Below are 13,765 nucleotides of genomic sequence, written 5' to 3' on the forward strand. Positions count from 1 at the left end.
TGTCAGCATTTCTTAACACAAGGTTAATGTGGGAAAAATTAGAAATGTTCCCATAAAATTATAGCTCTCCTGCTCATTGTAATTTAGATGATGGATTCATCACCATCAAAAAAAAAAATCAAGTGTCATTTTTTGTTATCTGTAAAGGTCAATTTTGAAGTCTTGGTTTTTTTTTTTTTTTTTTTTTTTATTCTATGGACATGTTATAGGGAGTCTGGAAATATTCATTAAAAAATCAGCAGGTGATAGTAATGCCCACTGCTATATAGAGTTTTTAAAAGACATTTTAGTTTGGTTCCCCTCAAAAAAATGCACTCATATACTGTCCCCCATAAGTGGTAAATAGCAGCAGATTCAATAACCCCAGTTACCAACATTTAACTAAAGGTTTTCATAACTGTTTCCAGAATGACTCAGAAAATAAATCACACCCTCTCCCATTATGTACAGTTTGAGTCCTCAGGGAGAAAACTTTTAACTCATTACATTTCCATTCCCTTTGATCAAGTACCACATACAGCACCTGGATATTATAATTTTAAATAATAGTTATGACACAAACTAGGATAATGCTTAAAAACCTACGAATCTCAATATGGTTGCTATTAGTTCTTATCATTTATGGCATGGAGAAATCATGAGTGGTTTTGCGGCATTTTTCTAGAGCTCTATTAGCAAAATATTAATTACAGATCAAGAAAACATGCTTTTTTAAAAACACCTGGAAATAATCAACAAATATATATGTCTTAGATCAGAATATAATTGCCCCAATTCAACCTGTATAACTTTTTCTTTTTTAAGATGTAGCCTGTTTAAGTAATGGGGTAGGCTACCAGATGTAAACCCTCCCAGGCCAGCTTTTTTTTTTCCATTTCAGCTCAGGTACCTCACAAAGTTTCTCTAATGGGAGGGATCCCAGTGAAACAGTGATGAAAACCACAGGTACCAGTGGCTTACATGAAAGCATTTATGGCTTTCCACGCATTGCATTATAGCAGAGTGGAAAGAAAAAAAAAGCAGCCCTCCATTGAAAATGCATTAATTATTTGACACTGGTTTGCCTCAAAGTCATTTTTTACTATGGGATGCAAGTGAAAAATCACAGCTGAAAAACAGATCATCGTATGTGAGGTAGGCTCACAGGGTCTTTTCTTATGTTCTGTGTGAAGCTGTCTTGAACTGAAACCTATGCTCCTTAAGGATTAAGGGATTGAAAAGACTGAAGCTGCTGTCATTTAAACCTAGAGATACCCCAGCACAAAGGTGCAAAATGGACTAAGCCAAGCTGACTATTTCCCAGTTCAGTAAAGAAGTAATTTTCCTGTAGAGAGTTTTACACTATTAACATTCCAAAAGTATTATCATCTTTAAAGCAAGTGGTCTTCTCTTGGCTTTTACTATGCATTGAGTATTTGCAAACTTTGAAGAAGTGGACATGGTTTTAAATGATAATTTATGACCTCTGTAAACAACCCTTTATAGATGAGAAATATAAATTTTAAAGAAAAAAATGCATAAGGATCATCAGTGACTTGCATTTTCTTAGTTAGACTGGTATTTTGTTCATTAAATATTTTGTGGAGTTTGGTATCATATATGCGCTTATTGCTTATTTTTGAGAAAAATACTGATTTCCAAATCAATGAAATTTAAAAGTATTATTTTTCCTTCAAAATAGTGAAAAAAAATCATTTCAGAACAATAGAAAGTCATTTAGTTCCAGGCATCTGTTTCCTTTCATGTGAGTTAAATCAAAATGAAAGTTCAAAAAAGTACTTTATTTATTCATTGATTCAATTCAAAGGTTACTAAGCACCTACTAAGTACCATGCAGTCAGGCACTTCAGATGCAATAGTGCAAAAATAGACATAATGTTGTCCTCATGTCTAGTGAAGTACACCTATGTTAAATTAATAAGCAAGTAGCTATTTCAACTACAGTGGTTACACATGCTGCAAAGGTGTTGCATAGAAAAGAATGGTGGAAATACGGAATTCATGTGAATGTGATGTTTGTAGACATTTGTGGTTTTATAGCTTGGCCATGAGAATACAATGATTTACCCCAAGTAATGCAACTGAAGGGGTTCCCTGGTGGCTCAGTGGTAAAGAATCTGCCTGCAATGCAGGAGACGGGTGTTCTATCCCTGGGTCAGGAAAATCCCCGGGAGCAGGAAATGGCTACCCACTCTACTATTCTTGCTTGAAGAATTCCATGGACAGAGGAGCCTGGCAAGCTACAGTCCATGGGGTTGAAAAGAGCCTGACACGACTGAATGATTAACACATTCACTTTTTCTTCAAAGTAACTGAAAGCTTTATTTCTATAGTTTCTAAAAACACACAAAAAAACTTTAAACAAAAGATTTGGAAAGGCTGAAATCTTTGTGTGATGATGTCAGAATTCTGGGTTTCATATTTAGTTTCTCTGTTAGGTAGGAAAAATAGTGAGTGAAAGAAGATATTATTTCCAGAATAAGCCATTTCTAAATGGTTCTAACTGATTACATCCATTCTCCCTTTGAAAAGCCATATGGAGAAAATAGATCATCTTAAAATATCAAGCCAAAAATCCTTAGTCACAAAACCTGAATTCTAACTTTTGATTTTTCCGCACATCAATAATCTACTCCAATCTTTCTCAGATATTCAACCCACATTTCTAATCTACTCTTTGTAGGCAGAGTGTAGCATCATTTTCTCACCTTCAATTTGATAATAGATTGGGTATTTCCTATCTTTTCAATCTTTTACCCTCTGGATTTTACTTCTTTTCTTTATGTTGTTACTATTTATTTAGCTAATATTTTTGCTACTTATTTTTCATGCCTTCACTAAAGTACAATTAGGTAATGATTTGTTTTATTTGATTAACTTTGGTGAAACTCAATAATATAAAGTATACAGATCATCTGTCTACATAGATCAAAAGAGGCTTGCTTGCTTTTTGTTTGAACCACTCAACCCAGTTCCCTTTATTTTTTAATTTAATTTTTATTTTATACTGAGATATAATTGTTATACAATGTGTTAGTTTTAAGTGTAAGCAAAACGATTCAGTTATACATATACATATATCTATTATTTTTCAAAGTCTTTTCCCATATAGGTTACTAATATTGAGTAGAGTTCCCTGTATTATACAGTTGGTTATCTATTTTATATATACTAGTGTGTGTATGTTAGTCCCAAACTCCTAATTTATCCCTAGCCATACTCCACTTTGGGCTTCCCTTGTGGCTCAGCTGGTAGAGAATCTGCCTGCAATGCAGGAGACCTGGGTTCCGTCCCTGGGTTGGGAAGATCCCCTGGAGAAAGGAAAGGCTACCCACTCCAGTGTTCTGGCCTGGAGAATTCCATGGACTGTATACTCCATGGGGTCCCAAAGAGTCAGACACAACTGAGCAACTTTCACTTTTATATTCCACCTTTCCCCTTTGGTAACCATAAATTTCTTTTTGACAGAGAAAGACAAATATCATATGATACCATTTATATGTGGAATCTAAAAAAATGATACAAATGAACTTATTTACAGAACAAAAACAGGCTCACAGACCCTTTAAGTACTTTCAAATTTTTGTTCCATTCCAGCCATTCTTACCTCTGCTCTTAAATGTAAGTCCTTCACCTTAACTGAGTTCACCTTCACTCAACTTTCAAGTCAAATTACTCATAACTGAAAAATTTTCAGGTATTCTCCCGTGTAACATCCAACATTTACAGAGTTAGTACTATACTTAGTTTTTCAAACATGAGTGATGACTAAAGAGAAAGGTGTAATGAGGTTGAATTTAGGGAGTGGTATTTATTTCAGAGGTTATTTTTTCTGGTAAAAAAGAATAATATATATTTATTGTCTAATAGTTGCCAAAATATGGAAAAATATAAAAAAGTGAAAATAACCTGCAATCCAACAAAAGTGATCAAATTAATAGTTTTTACCACTTTAATTTTCCCTATCATATGGCATATATACTGGGGGAAAAAACATTGTTTATTTTTCTTTTGTTAATTTTAAAATAGTTGATGTAGAATTGCATGTTACAAAGTTCTTAGTAGAATGTAAATAAAAATTTACTTAAATGACACTGGCCATTGTCTTCTCTCTAATCATTCTGTTACCTCCCATTACAGTAAAGCTTTTACAAGTTTAACCTGATGCTTTTCATTGCTGAAATTTTTAAGTATTTGAATATTTTGGTAGGAATTGCTCAACCTCCCCCCGCCGTCATTATTTCTGCAAAACTGAAACATTTAGCATTAAAAAAAAAAAAACTTACAATGACCTCCTGACATGGAATAACACCTCTGGTCATTCATTCGTTGTAAAGGAGAGCATGCACATCTACTGTGCATTATTGGGTTGTATATTTGAAAAATCAAAGAAGCAAAAAACAGTGATCATATCCTCAAGAAGCTTATGTGGTCCTTTATTTCCAATATTTCACTGATAAAAAAATTCATTTTAATATTGTATTAGTCACTCAGTTATGTCCTACTCTTTGCGATCCCGTGGACTGTAACCCACCAGGCTCCTCTGTCCTTGGGATTTTTCCAGGCAAGAATACTGGAGTGGGTTGACATTTCCTTCTCCAGGGGATCTTCCTGACTCAGGGATTAAACTCAGGTGTCCTGCATTGCAGGCAGACTCTTTAGCATCTGAGATACCAAGGAACCAAGTAAAATCTAAAAAATAAAATGAAAATGTCAAAACTTCGTATCACCTACTATGAAATAAAATGCAGAAACGGGTATTTTATTTAATATTTTAGAAATTCTAGTCCACACTCTTCTATGATTCTGTGAATGTTAAATTGGCTCTATTAACAGCAAATTGTATTGCATGCTCCTAATGACTTCATACAACTGCTACTCCCTACTACATTCAAGTTATTTTTTTCTGTAAAGAAATAGAATTTTAAAAATCTTACAAATTGTATTTGATGACATACCAAACAAAAGTATGAATATTGAAAAGTATTCCAGTATCTCAAATTTGCATGTGACTGTGGAAGGGAGGGGCAGTTTTCACAGGGGTCTATGGTTTTCCAGCTGTAGATACTACTTTGGTCAAAGCTTTCCACTTAAAACCTTGAAATCCTATCTTGAAGGTTCAGACACCCACTTTAGGAGTAGAAGTAATTCCATTTCTGTACTTCATGTGCCTCTTGAGGCCAGATCTGCCAGTAAATGCTTAATTGGGTTGGAAGATAGTGGATAGTACCAGTTTATCATACAGGCAACTGACACAAAACTTTTTCACTTATCTGAGGTTGGGCTGTGTCTGGGTTCAGAGATGAAAGGTCAGTTCTTTATCCACTAAGTCCCCTAGACATTCCAAAATCCCCAGTACATTACAAATTTGAACAGTTTAAGCTCTCTTAAATAAAGAATCTCTTCTCTGGGTAAAGTATACAGTGTATATAGATACAGTGGAAAAGAAACATGTGAAAGGTCGCAGCCATGACCTTTTAACATCAATAGTTTTATTTATAGCCAGGCTCTTAGTCTATAGGGCTTAATATAAAAGCAAGAAGAAAGACAAAGGTATCTGGTTAGCTTTATAATAGCTATCCAGTTATATAAAATTTGTCTTTTTACTCTTGAGCTGAGAATAAAAAATTATAATTAAAGTGATGGCTGTTTCAAAGTAAAGAATAACATTTCTCAATCATTTTTAATTGGACACATTCCATTTCTCTCTTTACGTGGCCTAAAGGAATCTACAAGGTTTTAAAGAGATTTATTTCTTCATTTGTGTGATTCATTTTTAAAAGACAAAAAATAACATTATTTTATTTTTATTGCTACCTGTCTCTTTGTCACCTATGTGATGTCTTGCTGTGTTAAAAGTTACACATACAAGAGTTGTAGATTACAGCAGCTGAAACCCTGTTTCATTGAACTTTAGTAGTTTCAGAAATTTAGCAAACATAGATGCATGCATGTTTTTGGCTTCCAAGATAGTTCTCGAGGACTTTGAAGAAATAATGTCTAAGGTACATTGAGAAGTTCAGAGAGGTGGGAAAATCCACAGCGGGAGCAAAGTGTGAAACAAAGCTGGAGAACAGGTCATCAAGGGCTCCATGTGACAAGCCAGAGAAGTTGACTTGACCTAAAGGAAGTCTGGAAAGGTTTTATATGGAAGAGAGCCTAATCTTAGTTCTCAACTCTCTTCTTGGATAGTTACAGGAAGTCCCCTACATACAAACCTTCAAGTTGTGAACTTACAAAGCTGTGAACATGTATTCCATCAACATCAGGCATGAGTGAAACTGTTTTCCGTCTTTTACTGTTGACAACCCTTCAGCTCTACCATCTCCCACCACCACTCCCTCCTCCAGTCAGTAGCTCTTCTTGCTTGTTCTCTCGATGCCAGCTCCTGTATGCCAGCTGCTGTACTGTGCTACTGTACTTTTCAAGGTACTGTACTATTAGGCTAAAAATATCTTCTTTGCTTCTGTTTGTTTTGTATGTATTTTTCTGTGATAAGTATCATGAACCTTTTACAGTACACTGCTATACAGCCGATTGTGTTAGTTACCTAAGAGAGTTGTAGATTATAGCAGCTGAAACCATGTTTCATGGAACTTTAGTAGTTTTGGAAATATAGCAAACACAGACATACACATTCTTTTTCTAGTTAAAAGAATATCTGCTTGATCATTGAGTTTTAAAGAGACCTTAGGTAAACGGCTGCTGTTGAGTGGCTAAGTTGTGTCCTACTCTTTTGTGGCTCAATGGACTGTAGCCCACCAGGCTTCTCTGCCCATGGGATTTCCCAGGCAAGAAGACTGGAGTAGGTTTGCCATTTCCTCCTCCAGGGGATCTTCCCCACCCAGGGATCGAACCTTTGATCTCCTGCATTGGCAGGCAGATTCTTTACCACTGAATCACCTGGGAAGCCAGTATTTTGGATCTAATAGTGGGTTAAAAACCCAAAGTATCAGAACTGATGAGATACTAAGAATCTTAGAACAGGTAAAAGCCCAGGTTCTGAATCCAGATAGTCCTGGATTTGAGCCTCTAATCAAAGACCCCCTTGATCTGTGGCTTTGACCAGTGGCTGATCATCTTCTGTAAGCCTCCTTTTCTTAAAATGAGAATAACATATAATGTAAAGTGTGAAAAACTGAGGCATTAATGAGTTCATTTATTTAAATGACAGGGCTGGTTTGTAATAAGCATTCACTTCATCTGAATTTTTATTAGTATCATTGAATTAAATTCCATTTGGATAATGGAAAGTTAAGAAAATCAAGGTTATTGACAATATTTAGGCAACCAAATGCAGCATTAGATATCATTGACTATTCTTGTAGTCAATTTACATGTCTCTAATATTTAATCAGTAAATAGATTGGAAGAAAATTCTAATACATAGAAAGAAGAGCAATGATAAAATACTACTAGGGAAATTCATTTCCTTCAAATGTGACTTCCTTGTGGTCTCCAGAAAGTGACTATTTTAACTTCCCCAAGGAATGAAAGAGAAACATTTGCTCACATTCTCTGCCAGAATTTTGTCAGACTGTATTAGACAATCATTCTGGTGTCATAACAGAATCAGAAATGGTGAAGTTATCAACCCTCCTTTCTCAGATCCTATCATAGAAGATCTAAGCAGCCCCAGAGAATTACTGTTCTCTTTCCGCCCTATTCTGAGTTATACTAAGAATGAAAATTGGCTCAGCTGTAGGTTGGTACTTCAGTATCACCAAGACCAAACCCCTTTATCACAAAGAATAATTTCTGGCTCATGTCCTCACTTTTTCTTTGCTTCCATTGCTTTCTATTCTTATTAGTCAATCTAATTATTGAAAGCCTACCATGTTTCAAACCCTACATGAGGCCTTCAGGTAAACATCAACAAAGTCAGCCATGGATGAGTCTAGAGCCAAAATAAAGAAGAAAATAAATGAATCAATAAATGCTTCACCTTCAAGGAACTGTTATCTGTTTACATGGTAGAGAATCTGATGGAATCTAGTGTTTAAAGTTGAAGATTTTATGTTGTAGAAGGCAGATGACCAGAGAGGGGCTTAGAGAAAACGTCTTGGTTGTTGCTGACGTTATGTTTCTTGGTCTGGGAATAGATTTCACAGTTGCATTCAGTTTATGAAAAAGTCCTTCATTTGGGGCTTCGCTGGTGGCTCAGTGGTAAAGAATCTGCCTGCCAATGCAGGAGACATGTGTTCAGTCCCTGGACTGGGAAGGTCCCACTTTCTGTGCTGCAAGTAAGCCTGTGTGTTACAACTATCAGGCCTGTGCTGTAGAGCCCAGGAGCCACAACTGCTGAGCCCAAGTGCCACACGTCTAAAGCCTGCTCATCCTAGAGCCTGTGCTTGGAAACAAGAGAAGCCACTGTGATGCAGAGAAGGCTACACACAGCAACTCGAGAGCAGCCTCCACTTGCCACAACTAGAGAAAAGCCCAGGCAGCAAAGAAGACTCAACACAGCCAAAAAAAAAAAATAATAATAATAATAATTGAGTTGCACACTTTTATCTGCACTTTTTCCATATACATTGAAGGGAAGTCGCTCAGTTGTGTCCGACTCCTAGCGACCCCATGGACTGCAGCCCACCAGGCTCCTCTCTCCATGGGATTTGTCAGGCAAGAGTACTGGAGTGGGGCGCCATTGCCTTCTCCATCCATATATATTATGCTTCTGTTAAAAATTTTTAAATGATACATAGATTTCTTTTTCCTTTGCATAGAACAGATATTTTACATAGACTAGGCACACATTCTATAGATTTAATAAATATTTTAAAAACTGTATTATAACATAAATTTATAAATAATTAAAAACTAAAAAGTTTCAGTGAAAGTGTTAGTTACTCTGTCATGTCTGACTCTTTGCAACCCCATGAACTGTAGTTTGCCAGGCTCCTCTGTCTATGGAATTCTTCAGGCAAGAATACTGAAGTGTGTTGCCATACCCTCATCCAGGGGATTTTCCTGACACAGGAATCAAACCCACGTCTCCCGAATTGCAGGCAGATTCTTTACAGACTGAGTCTTTGAGGAAGCCCCATCTGTGAACTGAGAACTTCCAGACATACAAGCTGGATTTAGAAAAGGCAGAGGAAACAGAGATTAAATTGCCAATATACACTGGATCATAGAGAAAGCAAGAGAAAAACAGCTTCTGATTCACTGACTACACTAAAACCTTTGACTGTGTGTATCACAACAAACTGTTGAAAATTCTTAAAGAGATGGGAATACCAGCCCACCCACCCGTCTCCTGAAAAACCTGTATGCAGGTCAAAAAGCAAAGGTTAGAACTGGACGTGGAACAATGGACTAGTTCAAAATTGAAAAAGGAGCTCATCAAGGCTGTATATTATCATCCTGCTTATTTAACTTATATGCAGAATACATCATGCAAAATGCTGGCCTGGATGAATTATAAGCTGTAATTAAGATTGTCGGAAGAAGTACCAACAACCTCAGATATGCAAATGATAGCACTCTAATGGCAGAAAGCAAAGAGAAACTAAAGAGCCTCTTGGTGAGGTTGAAAGAGTAGAGTGAAACAGCTGGCTTAAAACTCAACATTCAAAAAACCAAGATCATGGCAGGTGGTCCCATTTCTTCACGGCAAATAGTTGGGGAGAAAGTGGAAACAGTGACAGATTTTATTTTCTTGGATTCTAAAGTCACTTCAGACAGTGACTGCAGCCACAAAATTAAAAGACATTTGCTCCTTGGAAGAAAAGCTATGACAAACCTAGATGGCACATTAAAAAGCAGAAATCACTTTGCTGACAAAGGTCCATACAGTCAAAGCTTTGGTTTTTCAGTAGCCATGTATGGATGTAAGAGATAGACAAAAATGGCTGAGTGCCAAAGAATTGATGCTTTTGAATTGTTGTGCTTGAAAAGACTCTTGAGAGTCTCTTGGACAGAAAGGAGATCAAACCAGTCAATCCTAGAGGAAATCAACCCTGAATCTTCATTGGAAGGACTGTTGCTGAAGCTGAAACTCCAGTACTTTGGCCACCTGATGTGAAGAGCAAACTCATTGGAAAGACCCTGAGCTGGGAAAGATTGACGGCAGGAGAAGGGACTAACAGAGGACGAGACGGTTGGATAGCATCATCAACACAATGGACATGACTTTGAGCAAACTCTGGGAGACGATGAAGGACAGGGAAGCCTGGTGCGCTGCAGTTCATGGGATCCAAAAGAGTCGAACATGGCTTAGCGACTGAACAACAAAATGTCTTAACTCCTTTCCCAACCATGAAAACAATTCGTGTTTTTGCAAATGAATCTTTATGCTGAATCTTCAGTTATGCTTCTATTTGTAATAAGATCATTCTGTCCAAAGCCTCTCAGACTATTCCCACATATTCAAGAGATATTATATTCACCTTGTCATCCTGAAGAGTGCATTCCACCAGAAAAGTTATCATACTAGTTGCCCTGAAATTCCCACTCGGGTTTCATTTTATTCACCTACCAAGAGCTTACTTAATGATGTCTTGAGCAAACAAGCAATTGCGTTTACTGTATCCTCCTGGTATTACACTATATTAACATCCTTCATTTTTTTTTTCATGAAAATGTCATCTGTGGGTATGATTTACTTTTTAAAAATGCTCAGTTTCTACTGCTGAATATAAAATACATCCAAGTCATGAAAAAAATATAGAACCAAACCAAACAGACCCTCAAAATTGTTTTAGAATTAATTCCATAGATAGCATATAATTTCCCCAATAAATATAATGCTAAACAATACATAGCAAGTAGTGCTAAATTTACTTCTCTCTGCAGAATTTAATCCTGTTGAATACATGCCCTTTTGAATTATCCTTTAATTTCAAGTCACAAGATTCAGCTTATTCCTTACTCTTCTGAAGCTCACATTCTAGGCTCCTCTATCTCTATCCCTGATGACAAAATAAGATTCCATACCATGTATTAATCTCTGGAAAGTACTTGCTCATCCTTAAGGTTTTGCTCCACAACTCCTTCTAGTCTCTCTGTACGTACTGTCTCTCAAAGTCAACAGATATTGCCATGGTTTTAATAGAATCCCTCTTAGCTTGAACTTTCAAACCCTAGTGGCAGCTAGAAATTTTAACTTGGCAGGTTCCAACCATTCCCGCACAACATATCCAAAACCCAACTGCATGCTCTTCAAATCTGCTTCTCCCCTCCTCCACCTCAAGTTGCACTGCCCTCAATTAACCCACTAAATTTTCTGTATTGTTTAATTACAGTCACTCTCCTGGATGACTTTTCAATAGCCGCCTCATTACACCTTTGCTACACAACTCCACTGTCATCTATTGCCTTCATCTTGGCAAACTCTAACCCTGTACCTCTGCAGTCAAAGTATATATTGTGATGTGCTTTCCTTTTCCTTATTCATTCACTTTTTCATTCAACAGATATTGGTTGAGTAACTGCCCCTGCTGGGCTTTGGATACTCAGAGGCAAAAGGGACACAGACCTTTTTATGAAGAAACACTGTCTCAAGGGGGAACACATTCAAGAATGGCTTATGTTCTGCAGCAGCGAGTTTAAATGTCTTTGTATGTCATCTAAATGTTCTTCATAATCTGGTCTCAACAAACCTCTCCTGCTTCATTGACTGCATTTCCCTAGTGTGTGTCCAGGCACCCAGAACTCCATGGGGCTCTTCAAAGAGCCTTGCCCTTATGCTTTTATTCCCTCAGCCTGAAATGTCCTTCTCAACCTTGTCACTCCAGCGGACTGATTCTGGAACTATTCTTTGGCCTCCTCAGACACTTGGCTGTCTGCTGTACTGAGTAACATCCTGTGCAAATTTTACATTTATCACACTACTTACTAATTATTGATTTTCACTTCTGCCTTTCCTGCTAGATAGTGAGGTGCATGAGAGCAGTGATTGAATCTCCTGTGCCCTTCGGGTTGAATGAGCAATAATCATATACTTGGGAATAAGAAAATGATTAAGAACACAGCCCAGGGAGTCAGACAGCCATGGATATGAATCTCAGCTCCACTGTACAATAACTATGTAGTCTTGAGAATTTACCTGTCTCCTCCAAGCCTCAGTTTCCTTACCCATTAAGAGGAATAACCACGTTTATTTCAAATTGTTCATGTGTAATAATATGCAAATAATAAGAATGCAAATAAGACAATTAAATAAGATAATGGCATCACTGACTCAATGGACATGAGTTTGAGTAAACTCCAGGAGATAATGAGGGACAGGGAAGCCTGGCGTGTTGTAGTTCACGGGGTCACAAAGAGTCAAATATAACTTTGTGATTGAACAAGAGCAACTGTCAGGTATACTGTCTCATCTATATGAAGCACTTAATAATTTTTAGCTGTTTTTATTATTATGTCCGACTGAAAGTACTGGTGGCATTATGGGCCCCTTCACAATCTACAGCTGTGGTCAGGGGATAAGAAACAAATGATGGAAAGAGGAAAAGGAAGTAACCTTTTAAGAATTCACTCTACATTCATCATACTTTAGGTGTGCTATCTCACTGATACTCCAGCCACTTGTGTGGAATAAGTGTTTATTTGTCTATTGACAAATTAGAAAACCACTCAAAGAGCCTAAGTGACTCATTCAAAGGCACAGAGCTTAGCTTTGAGACACATTGTATTAGTCATTTCCAGCTGCCAAAACAAAATGACATAGATTGGGTGGCTTAAACACAAAAACTTACTTGTCACCATTCTGGAGGCTGGGAAGTCCAAGATTAAGGCGCTGCTGCATTTGATTCCTGTGACAGCCTTCTTCTTGGCTTGTGGATCGTTACCTTTCTGGCTATGCCTTCATGTGGTGACAAAAGAATCTCTTCTTCTTTTTATAAAGCCACCAATACTAAAGCCCCATTCTTATCATCTTATGATTTTATTTAACCTTAGTGAAAGTGAAAGTGTTAGTCACTCAGTTGTATCTGACTCTTTGCAACCCCATGGAATATAGCCTGCCAGGTTTCTATGTCCATGGAATTCTCCAGGCAATAATACTGGAGTAGGTAACCGTTCCCTTATCCAGGGGATCTTCCTGGCCCAGGGATCAAACCCAGGTCTCCTGCATTGCAGGTGGATACTTTAACATCTGAACCACCACGGAAGCATTATTACTTACCTCCTAAAAGCCTTATCTTCAAATACAGTCACATTGGGTATAGGGCATTGACAAATGAATTTGAGGGGGGGATACAATTTAGTCCATAGCTCTCATGTTCTTTGTGCTAGGTCTCACTGCCATTAACACAAGATGAACTAACATGAACAGAGTCCACTGCTAAAGTCCTTAAAGGCAAGAAGATCTGGATCCTGTTTGCCCTAAAGCTTGAGGCATTTTAGCCATTATCTCTTTATTCCATCTCCTACTACTAGAGTTTCTTGATATTCCATAATATAACTTTTAGCAAAGCAAACAATAACCCCATGTCATGTGCTACTCACCTAAAAGGAATACCTCTAAGGGACAAATAATTTAAGGCTGAAAACATTCTGGAGCATGAGTTTGAAAACAGTTCTTCAACATAGTCATGGTGGTAGGAGTAGGGGTAGGAAGAAGGGACAGCAGAAACTAGAGTAACAGACTAGAATAGCTCTGAGGAGACTGTGTAGGAAAAAGTGGAGAATCACCCTGGAATGTTCTGGTCTGGTGCTGGTAGAATGGAGAAGAGGTTTGAAGGGAATGAAGGGAAAGTTGAGTCAAAAGGAACACACTGAATGTTCCAAGAACTGCAGATCCTGTGACTGTGACAGAATG

The sequence above is a fragment of the Bos indicus x Bos taurus genome, chromosome 14 (assembly GCF_003369695.1).
Source record: "Bos indicus x Bos taurus breed Angus x Brahman F1 hybrid chromosome 14, Bos_hybrid_MaternalHap_v2.0, whole genome shotgun sequence".
Lineage (NCBI taxonomy): Eukaryota > Metazoa > Chordata > Mammalia > Artiodactyla > Bovidae > Bos > Bos indicus x Bos taurus.